The following is a 10,811-nucleotide window of genomic DNA, read 5'->3' on the forward strand; positions in this document are numbered from 1 at the left end:
ATCACTTTTAAACTATTAACAGAACAATGTAAAATGTCTTTTACAGTTCTTTTTATTTCAATCAATTGAATACAGTGTGTTAGGAGGAGACCACAGGAGAGGTTAACACGAGCAAATCCAACTGAATTTCTAAACAATTCAGCCAACTTTAACTGAATAGAAGTGTCGCGCATTGGAAGAACAAATTCGATTTAGTGGCTGCTTGTAAAGCTTATTCTAGCTCTAAGTTTAGACAACACTATTTCATTGCTATTATTTTAAATGAATAAATAAATTATTTTCAGCTACATAAAGAATATATTGTTTTAAACTTTCATGGTCACGAATACGAACATTACTCATGGATTATATTACTCAAACAATTTCCTACAGTTACGAGATTCCGTATTTCCGTTAAAGCCATAATGATAATGATATCATCGAGGTATACGCGGAAATCACACTCGGTCCGACTTCCTCGAAGTCTCTTTTCGCACGCAATATTTGTAATTCAAATAACTAACGTTTCATAATTATTACGATGACACAAATTAAGCTAAGTTTTTGGAATGGGAAATTCAAGTAGGTATACATATTAAGATGGTACGTATGATGGCTTTCAGACCATTATGGCGATTATGAGAAGATCCCGCCTGTCTTTTCGACAAGTGAAATTCCTGAAGCTTTACCGTGAGTTTCATAAACGTCATCGCTAGCGAGTGCGTCAAATAAAATTATAAAGATTTTAGTTCGTACCATTTGTCATACATTCCATGTAATTTTTTTACTCAGTCGCTAGCGAGTACACCTAATGTAACTCATGGTAAGCACACTGTATAGGCAGGATTTACACAAAGAAATAGAGAGAATGCCGCAACCGCACAATACTTCTTTCAATCGCCCCAACTTTGAGATAAATCGTAATATTTTTGTGAAATAACATCAATGGGATATCTCCAATTCCAACTTTGCATCTTTTGGCACAATTCCTCGGTCGAGCTACAAAGCAGACCCGGTTTTGCTCCGAGATGTAAGATCAAAGCGTACTTGATTGTTATCGAATATTTGGTGCCATTCGGCAATTTCGAAGATATTTCGAGATATCCCGATTCTGTCTTCTTCTTTATCGCACATAAAAAAAAATTATGAAACTTTTATCGTTTTAATGTGGACTTCATCTTTATCTTCATCAAAGGTCGAATCAATACGAACGAAAAAGTCATTAGAATCATGATTGAAATGCTCCTTCTCGTCGAGTAATAAATGTAGAGTGAACAGTACAACAGCCAAACAATTTTATTGAAATATAGCATCTATCACAACTACTTACAAAGGATATTACTCATTGTTTAAAATAGAAAAACATTAATTTGCAAACATTGATTTCTCAACATTTGCTCCAACTTTCATCTACGAAGAAAACGTTTTACTCGTACAAACGCGTCATTCGTACACCAACATTTGCTAAAACACAGATAGTCACATTCTAATTCACTAGAATTTACTAAGTCCCTCGGATAATTGTAGCCAAAAGTAGGTAAGTCAGAAATATCGGTGTCATAATAGTTCTTATAAACATTAGTTTAATTGGGCAACTTTCCAAAATACATGCACCAACATTAGTAACCTAACACGAAAACAACAAAGCACTCTTCCTGGAATTTAGTAAAGCGGGGGTGATTTGCATTTAAATTGAAATTAATTCATGAAATTATTAGCACTGAGAATTTTACTAGGAGATAAATTTTTGGTAGTGCCATATACTTAATGTGCAACATCGCTTAAATTCATTGGTTTCTAAAGTGGGGGGTGCGCCCCCTAGGGGAGGCGCAAAGACCTTTAAAGGGGGGCGCAGCCATCTATGTACTCAAGTATAAAAAAAACCTGCGACCGCTGAGAGCGATTACGACCAATAAATAATCTTGACTGGAGGAGGAGGAATTTTTTGTATGGTCGAAAGGGGGCGTGTCTCAAATAAGTTTGGGAACCAATGCTCTAGTTAGTAGTTAGGTACTAGCAGGATGCCAAGCCATTACTCCACACTATTTTGCTCGGCAATGCTTTCAACTAGAAACAATTTACTTAATGGAGCCTGTGGTCGTTTAATTTTTCATTCTAACCTTGTTTGCCGCCTGTGTTTATACTCAATGCAAAAATAAAATAACATTATTAGCCTTTATTTTTAATCTTAACAGTAAAACTAAAATGAATCATAGTTACAAGAGTTATCTATACTTATAATAAATCTGTAGAGAGGTCAATTCTGTACATGAAATATATTTTCAACATAACTATCAGTAGGCCTAAGATGCGCGCATCGACAATGACATGATATGATAAGACAATTTTCGATCACGTAGATAATTTTATCATTTTCCCTAACATGGAACCATCGATAGAAAAGTCTATCGACCGCTATCGCGTGATAACCGAATTGTTGCCATATTAAGAAAAAATTGCGTTATTATGTTGGCCAACCTTGAAATATTTTAGCTCATTCGTTCAATCTCGTTCATTTCTGCTACTAATTCGGCTAAAAACACATATCTTAAAGCAGTGAGAACGTCATTAAAAAAAAGTTATGTCAATTTTGTTGACATTACATGACTGCTTCATTGTATTTGTTTGTGTTTTTAAAATTGTATTTTTATGTTTCCAGTCTTATTTTTAATATTTCTAAAGTACGAAAATATCAAACGAAGAGATAACCAAGTTAATAAAAAACAATGAAGAATTCCTAATCATACCGACAGTATTAAAGAATGAAGTCTTCAAAATTAACAGAATAACCGAACTCCACTACCTACCCCATAATGCGAGGTTTACAGTAATTATTCAACTTACATGAAGCAGTCAGAAAGTTTATTGAGATTTGAGAAATAAAGTTACACTCATAAGTAGCAAAGTAAGTACCTAAAGTCTAAAATATTAGCTATACTCCGCAGATCTTGATTTTCATAAGTAACAGCACCGGAGAAAAGGAAAAATATCTTTATTCCTACAAATAAGCTTTCACCTTCTTTCCTATATTTATTTCACATAGTTCTTTCACCGTGTAATAATACTGTGATCAATATTTTGTATGTAAACTTAAAATACAAATAGGATTAAGTAAATGTTTCTATTTATGAACTGTTTATGTAATTGTAATATTTATAATTGTGTTTAAATAATATTCTTTCTTTTTTCAGACAGTGGATGAAGAAGTGTGGGATTATGAGTGATTATTTCATTCTAAAGCAGACATAATCAAGTCTTGCTCACTATCATGAAAATTTACAATAACAATCAGCAAGAAAAACTTCAAGGGTACTGGCTAGGCTAACCAATTCATGGAATTCTGTTTGTATTTGAAATTATAAATAGCTATTGTAAAACAAAAGTTTTCCAAATAAAGATTTTGTAAATAATGGTTGAATTATTTTGAAATTACACTGCAATAATGAATTTATTGCCTGCGTCCAGCGCCTTTCTGCTACCATTATGATGTCGTCGGTCCACCTTGTGGGTGGACGTCCCACGCTGCGTATTCCGGTACCCGGCCTCCACCCCAGAACCTTGCTGCCCCATCGGGCAACATGGAAAGCATTGGGGGAGGCCTAAGTTCAGCAGTGGACGTCCTATGGCTGAGATGATGATGAATTTATTATAATGGAATAAATTGTACAAGATTATCATCCTGTCACATTAAAGCCCTTAAAAAAGACCACATGGAGGAATTAGATTGATAGTAATGTGGAATGTATGTATGGTATCACCATCAAGTTATAAAATTAGTAAAATTCATTTATTCTCATTGTTATTATAGCAAGTTTGATTACACATCCCACCCAATGCTAATTTCTGACAATGACCTTGCCACTGTTTGATGTAGACACAAGAAGCTCGGTCACCACATTCCGCCCCATTTTCAATAATTTTACAAGATTATGTACAGATGACAGTAGGTACTTAAATCAAGCTAAACACTGTGGGGTATCTCACGACATTTGCAACTTAATATGTATTGTCTGATGTACTGTTGACTGCCTACCTAAGTAGGTAAGTAATGGTTATTTTACAAGGTAGGTAATGTAATAATTAATATGTGGGTGGGACTGTGGGAGCACTAAGATTTTGCAGCTAGCGATTATAAACTGTCGCAAGATTCGCCTCACACTGATAAACTCTTGAACTAGAACTCAATCTCCACCTAGAAGTAAAAGTATCACAAAGGTGCTAGATTCCTTTCTTTGAATTTTACTAGCCTCAAATTAGTCGTAAAATGTCATTTACCATTATAAATGATAAATAAATAGAGTTAAAGTAGCTTGCAAAAAAGTTAATCTCCTATCGTCTTGCTATCGTGGGCAAGGATCGAGGACGATAAAAACACCACATCCTATCCTATCGTGATGTCAAAATATGATATAGTTAGCGCTTCATGTTAGGGCTTGCCAGGTTTATCACAAAAAAAAAAACAAATCTATCACTATCACATTTTGACAGATGACATGATAATTTTCGGGGTGCCATGTTAGCGCCGGTAGATAAAACGATATAGTGACGTCAAAATCGATATAACGCCGCGATAGCAGTTTATCACGGCGCGCATCTTAGCCCTGCAGGGGGTGATTAGTGATCGATACTGATGCCAAAAATGCAATCAGTAAAATTTTTGTCTGTCTGTATGTTCCTTATAGAAACAAAAACTACTCGACGGATTTTAACGAAACTTGGTACAATTATTCTTCATACTCCTGGGCAGGTTATAGGATTATTAGGAATTCCCACGGGAACGGGAATTACCGGGAAAATCCTTTTGTATGAAAAATCTAAACCGCTTAAGTTAGACGCTTGAAATTTGGCATGCAGGTACCTTAGTAAACTTAAAGCTTAGTTACAACAGGATATTGCAAAATTCCCACGGGAACGGGAGTTAGCGGGAAAAAACATTTGTATGAAAAATCTAAACCGCTTAAGTTAGACGCTTGAAATTTGGCATGCAGGTACCTTAGTAAACTTAAAGCTTAGTTACAACAGGATATTGCAAAATTCCCCCGGGAACGGGAGTTAGTGGGAAAAAACATTTGTATGAAAAAAACTAAACCGCGGAAGATAGACTCTTGAAATTTGACATGCAGGTACCTTAGTAAACTTAAAGCTTAGTTACAACAGGATATTGCAAAATTCCCACGGGAACGGGAGTTAGTGGGAAAAAACATTTGTTTGAAAAAATCTAAACCGCGTAAGATAGACGCTTGAAATTTGGCATGCAGGTACCNTCAAAACTAACACACAAATACATGTATAACTAGAACGAAGTCAATAAATCAACATTAGAATCATATTACAACGAAAACTACCGTAGAATAACTTTGTAAAACTATGTTTCCGAAAGTTTACATAAAAGGGGAATTGTGTAAATAGAAAAAGTGGAAATGGCCGATAAATCAACATGTTTTTAAACTTCTGGTTTATGATAATTTTGTAGGTAACCGAATACAAACAACCAATGATTCAATCAATGCATAGTAATGAGGTTTAAGTTTTAATTAGGGTAATGTATGAGTTGATGCTGTTATGTGATACACTTTTGGTATAATACTACAAAAACATTACTGAATTTAAACATTAATTTTTGTCTTAGAGAACAATAGTGTCTAGACAAACAGGATTTAAAACACTAATAAACCAAAAATGTAATAGTTTTACAAATAAACATAATAAATAAACAAACAGTAGTCCGCCTAGACAATACATTTTTGTGGCTTCTTAAATTCTTACAAGTTTTTTTACCTTACAAGTTCAACTATTTAAATAAGATTTTTGATATGCCGTCGGCAAAGTTCCAAGGATCGTTGGCACATTTAAACGTGTTTGAAGACGGTTTAATTTCAATCAGAATTATCGATCAAGGTCCTGAATAAGTTTGTAATAAATCGGGAATTGTTTAGCTGCCTATTACGTATAAATAAAACTAAACTTAGAACAGCAGTCAGACTCTTAGGCTGAGTTGCACCACCTAACTTTGACAGTAACTATAACGATAACCGGTGCTTTTTGTATGGAGTTTGACAGATTTTTGACGTTTGTTAAAGTCAAAGTAAGATGGTGCAACCCAGCCTTACTATCCTATCTTGTAGGTAGATTCACGAAGTTCAGTAGTTCAGTAGCCCAAAGTAGTTAACACCATAAGTTCATACCCACACCTAGTTGGTTAACTCACACTAAGTAAAACAACACTGTTTAAGGTAAGTTTAGACCAGTGATACCCAAAGACTTTATGCCCCCAACTTTTTAATACTTTGAGTATTAAAATTTGGGAATCAATGGAAATAGCGAAATCATAAATCAATCAAAATAAAATGATCTAGATGTTTGCTTCCACCATGTTTTTTTTTTAAAGAATATTAGCAATTTAACCCCGTTGACCCCTCGTGGTAAGCTTATGCTTGTATTACGAGTGAGTTCACAAAAATAGTCAAGCGACACGGCGGGATTCGATGATGAACTTTAAAAAACAGAATCATACAGATAGTAATTCACAAAGATGGGGTTGAGTTGAGGGATATCTAAAGGTCTGAAACCGAACCCTGAAAAACTTGACAAGTGGTCTACAACACTAAAAAGTTTGGGCACCTCTGGTTTTGACCCTTATTTTCACTCCACAAAGGGCCACTATCGGGCATATTGGATTAAGAGTGGGAACAAATAGCCCCGCAAGGGTCTGGCTGGGCGGGTACATAAATCACCCGCCCGCATTGCGTCTGCAGATCTCTTCTGGTTTGGTACAGTTAGGTGTTAAATAGGTACTGCGTGTTAGAAGAAATTGGTAATTTATTTAAGAAACTACCTAGCTACAAATAGTTTTCCATTCAGCCATCAATAAAAACCGCTCATTTATTTGGGACTTCATTCAGAAGAAAGTTCAAGCATCATCTCAGAATAACATAACTTCGTTATAAAATGTGATTACTCGTAAATGGCAATGTGCTTTTAATGAAAATAAAAAATATTTAGTAAAACCACAGAATAATAATAAGTACTGTAAAACTCTAAAAACTATAGTTTTAAAATCGTAATAAAAACTTGTCTTAATCTTTAATATCTTAACATGAACACACATCGAACTATTTTTAACAATAATCTACAATTGCAGGCACTGTTTGGTCTATTGTAAAAACTCAATATTTATGTAAAACTTGTTACTATACATGACTGTTTGTTGCCTTAAATAAATGAAAAAAAAAACACACACACTTGGCGTAATCACCATTATAAAATGCATTGCGGCGCCACATTTTGAGTAACTTTCCGTGTCAATGACACATATTTCAGCAGCACATCTTTTTATTACAATGTCGTACGACAACAGGAAAACTTTGACATCGATTTACCTATTCCTGATAACACACGAGTCTCGATTACCCGCTGAATCGATTATGGAGATTCGAATAAGGCGCTCGAGTCAAAACAACTTATTCGTTTAGGTTACACATTGAATATGGAGTAAGACACGCCGTTTTATCCTGGGACATTATTGACGAACTATTGTTGTTTCGGCAAAAAGGCAGCTATATTTCTTACGTTATACCCTAGAAAAAAACTACTATTTTTGTTGCCTAACTTAGCTTTCGTATTCGTATTCTTATATCTATATCAACTATGATATTTTAGCCTCTACCCCGTGAAACTTTTTTTGTAAATCAAATCAGATGAATCGAAAATAACAACTAGACCAAGTTACTTCGGGACTATTCCCACCTCTCGTTCCCACCACTGCAACTCCTGTGTAGCCAGGATCCACAGCTTGACCGCCACAAAAACCCAACCAATGAAGGTCAAGTTTGTCCCGGGGGAAAGTTAAACTGTCATTGGACCCGCAACGAAATTAATCAGAAGAACATAGGAGGAGTTCGAAATTAAGGTTCGACTTCCCTCCATTGGAAAGCGGATGACAGGTGACAAACAAAGGTTTAAGACCAAGTTACTCGAGAAAGGGTGACTTATTATTGAATATTTTGAGTTTCGAGTGGGAGTACGTATGCACCATGCTATTAAAGCTGCTGAAGCTTCGGGACCTACCAAAGCTTTTAAACCTAAAATAAGTCAAAATTAAGTACGCACCGAAATTAATTAGCTCGTATTAACTTCTAAGTGTTATAAAACGTGGCCATTTTATTATTCTCATTTTCTTCACTTAGGAACTGAATTATGCAAATCCAGTTTTCTTTTAAAGTTACTTACTTTTACTAATTACTTAATTAATTTCTTAAGTAAACTGTGATGTTTCAGTAAATAGCCAAATAAATGGACGGTTTGTACTTTTTAGGGTGACATAAAATAAAAAAGGAATCTTCGGGTTTTAATACTTAGTTAACGAGACTTCCAAACAGGTTAAAATAAACCACGCATACGAAAAATTTAAGTAAACTTAGATGAAAAGTAGCCAAAGTAGGTCACTTTTTGGTTTTAATGTAACTATGCAAACGACTTCTCTACAAGCTTTTGAATTTACTAAGTATAAAGATTTGTAATTCAATTTTGGTAAAAGCTCCTGTTAGGTGCATAATACCTATTTATGCAGCTCCTGTTACTTTTTATTTATTACAGTATAACGAAACACAAATGGTAGTTACGAAGTTTGTTGCGGCGCGTCAGCACTTGCTAAATGTTTGTCTCAAAACGTTAGTAAGGCAAAATATAGGTACACACGCCTACACTGTTAACTATCCATTTCCGTTTTTGCTCTCGCTCTAATCAAATGGCGATTCTTTGTGATAGAACGAGATGACATGACTTTCAATGGGCAGTTAACACTGTTGGCAATAGTACATGTATGTATTATGAGAAATGTGAGTGAAACCTCTCCCTAATTTTATCCCTTTTTTCTCTTAAAAAATCTCGTAAAAATGGTCAACATTAAATAAATAAAAACCACATTGTCTTCGAAGATGTGCTAGCTGTTTTCCTCATCCTACCCATGGATACGCAATGCAGATCCTGGCATGGCGTCGGGCGATGCGTTTCGCCATCATATTTCAAGCAAAATTGTCAGCGGGAAGCCAGCGGCATTGAACGGCGAATAAATCGGACGACAAATATTTGGCTTCCTACATTATGTTCTAGCATTGAAATGTTGGATGTGGCAGTATTTGACTAGAATATCACTGGCATTTATTTTTTTTTAAGATTTCAGCATACGCTGAATTTTCTAAAGTCATAAAGGATCTAAATCGACCACGTTTGTACAACTTCACATAGCGTCATTTAATTATTAAATTTTAGTTTTTCAGTTTTTTAATATTTTTGTAAATGTGTTTAATACTTTAAATGGTGTTGGAATTCAGATCACTTTAAAACTATTTACTAAAGAACAATGTAAAATGTCTTTTAAAGTTCTTTTTATTTCAATCCATTGAATAGTTTGTACAACCTCAGGAGAGGTTAACACGAGCAAATCCAACTGAATTTCTAAACAATTCAGCCAACTTTAACTGAATAGAAGTGTCGCGCATTGGAAGAACAAATTCGATTTAGTGACTGCTTATAAAGCTTATTCTAGCTCTAAGTTTAGACAACACTATTTCATTGCTATTATTTTAAATAAATAAATAAATTGTTTTCAACTACATAAAGAATATATTGTTTTAAACTTTCATGGTCACGAATACGAACATTACTCATGGATTATATTACTCAAACAATTTCCTACAGTTACGAGATTCCGTATTTCCGTTAAAGCCATAATGATAATGATATCATCGAGGTATACGCGGAAATCACACTCGGTCCGACTTCCTCGAAGTCTCTTTTCGCACGCAATATTTGTAATTCAAATAACTAACGTTCCATAATTATTACGATGACACAAATTAAGCTAAGTTTTTGGAATGGGAAATTCAAGTAGGTATACATATTAAGATGGTACGTATGATGGCTTTCAGACCATTATGGCGATTATGAGAAGATCCCGCCTGTCTTTTCGACAAGTGAAATTCCTGAAGCTTTACCGTGAGTTTCATAAACGTCATCGCTAGCGAGTGCGTCAAATAAAATTATAAAGATTTTAGTTCGTACCATTTGTCATACATTCCATGTAATTTTTTTACGCAGTCGCTAGCGAGTACACCTAATGTAACTCATGGTAAGCACACTGTATAGGCAGGATTTACACAAAGAAATAGAGAGAATGCCGCAACCGCACAATACTTCTTTCAATCGCCCCAACTTTGAGATAAATCGTAATATTTTTGTGAAATAACATCAATGGGATATCTCCAATTCCAACTTTGCATCTTTTGGCACAATTCCTCGGTCGAGCTACAAAGCAGACCCGGTTTTGCTCCGAGATGTAAGATCAAAGCGTACTTGATTGTTATCGAATATTTGGTGCCATTCGGCAATTTCGAAGATATTTCGAGATATGCCGATTCCATCTTCTTCTTTATCGCACATAAAAATAATTTACTGAAGAAAAGCAATCGTTCCATAAACGTGGACTTATTTGGTCAAAATGAACGAAAAAAGACTTTAAAATCATTATTGAAATGCTCCTATTCGTCGTGTAATAAATGTAGAGTGAACAGTACATCAGCCAAAGAATTTTATTGAAAAATAGCATCTATCACAACTACTTACAGAAGACATTACTCATTGTTTTAAACAGAAAAACATCATTAATTTGCAACCAGTGATTTCTGAACATTTGCTCCAACTTTCATCTACGCAGAAAACGTTTTAGGGTGGATTCGACCAAACAAGATTATATATTAATCTCAGAATAAATCGGCAGTTTCAATGTGCCAGTTATACCAGGAGTTATTCTCGGATAAAAGTTTGGTCGAGTC

General features: G+C 34.8%; 1 long non-coding RNA gene across 1 annotated transcript; it reads left to right on the plus strand.

The window, feature by feature from the left end:
• Positions 1-2,680: 2,680 nt before the first annotated feature.
• On the plus strand, positions 2,681-4,371 carry LOC114360062 (uncharacterized). The gene is made up of 2 exons (XR_003656479.1): positions 2,681-2,884; positions 3,171-4,371. It is a non-coding gene; the product is annotated as an uncharacterized LOC114360062 (long non-coding RNA).
• The last annotated feature ends 6,440 nt before the right edge of the window (positions 4,372-10,811 follow it).

This window comes from Ostrinia furnacalis, unplaced genomic scaffold, assembly GCF_004193835.3.
Source record: "Ostrinia furnacalis isolate ACB-3 unplaced genomic scaffold, ASM419383v2 OfSCF4827, whole genome shotgun sequence".
NCBI lineage: Eukaryota > Metazoa > Arthropoda > Insecta > Lepidoptera > Crambidae > Ostrinia > Ostrinia furnacalis.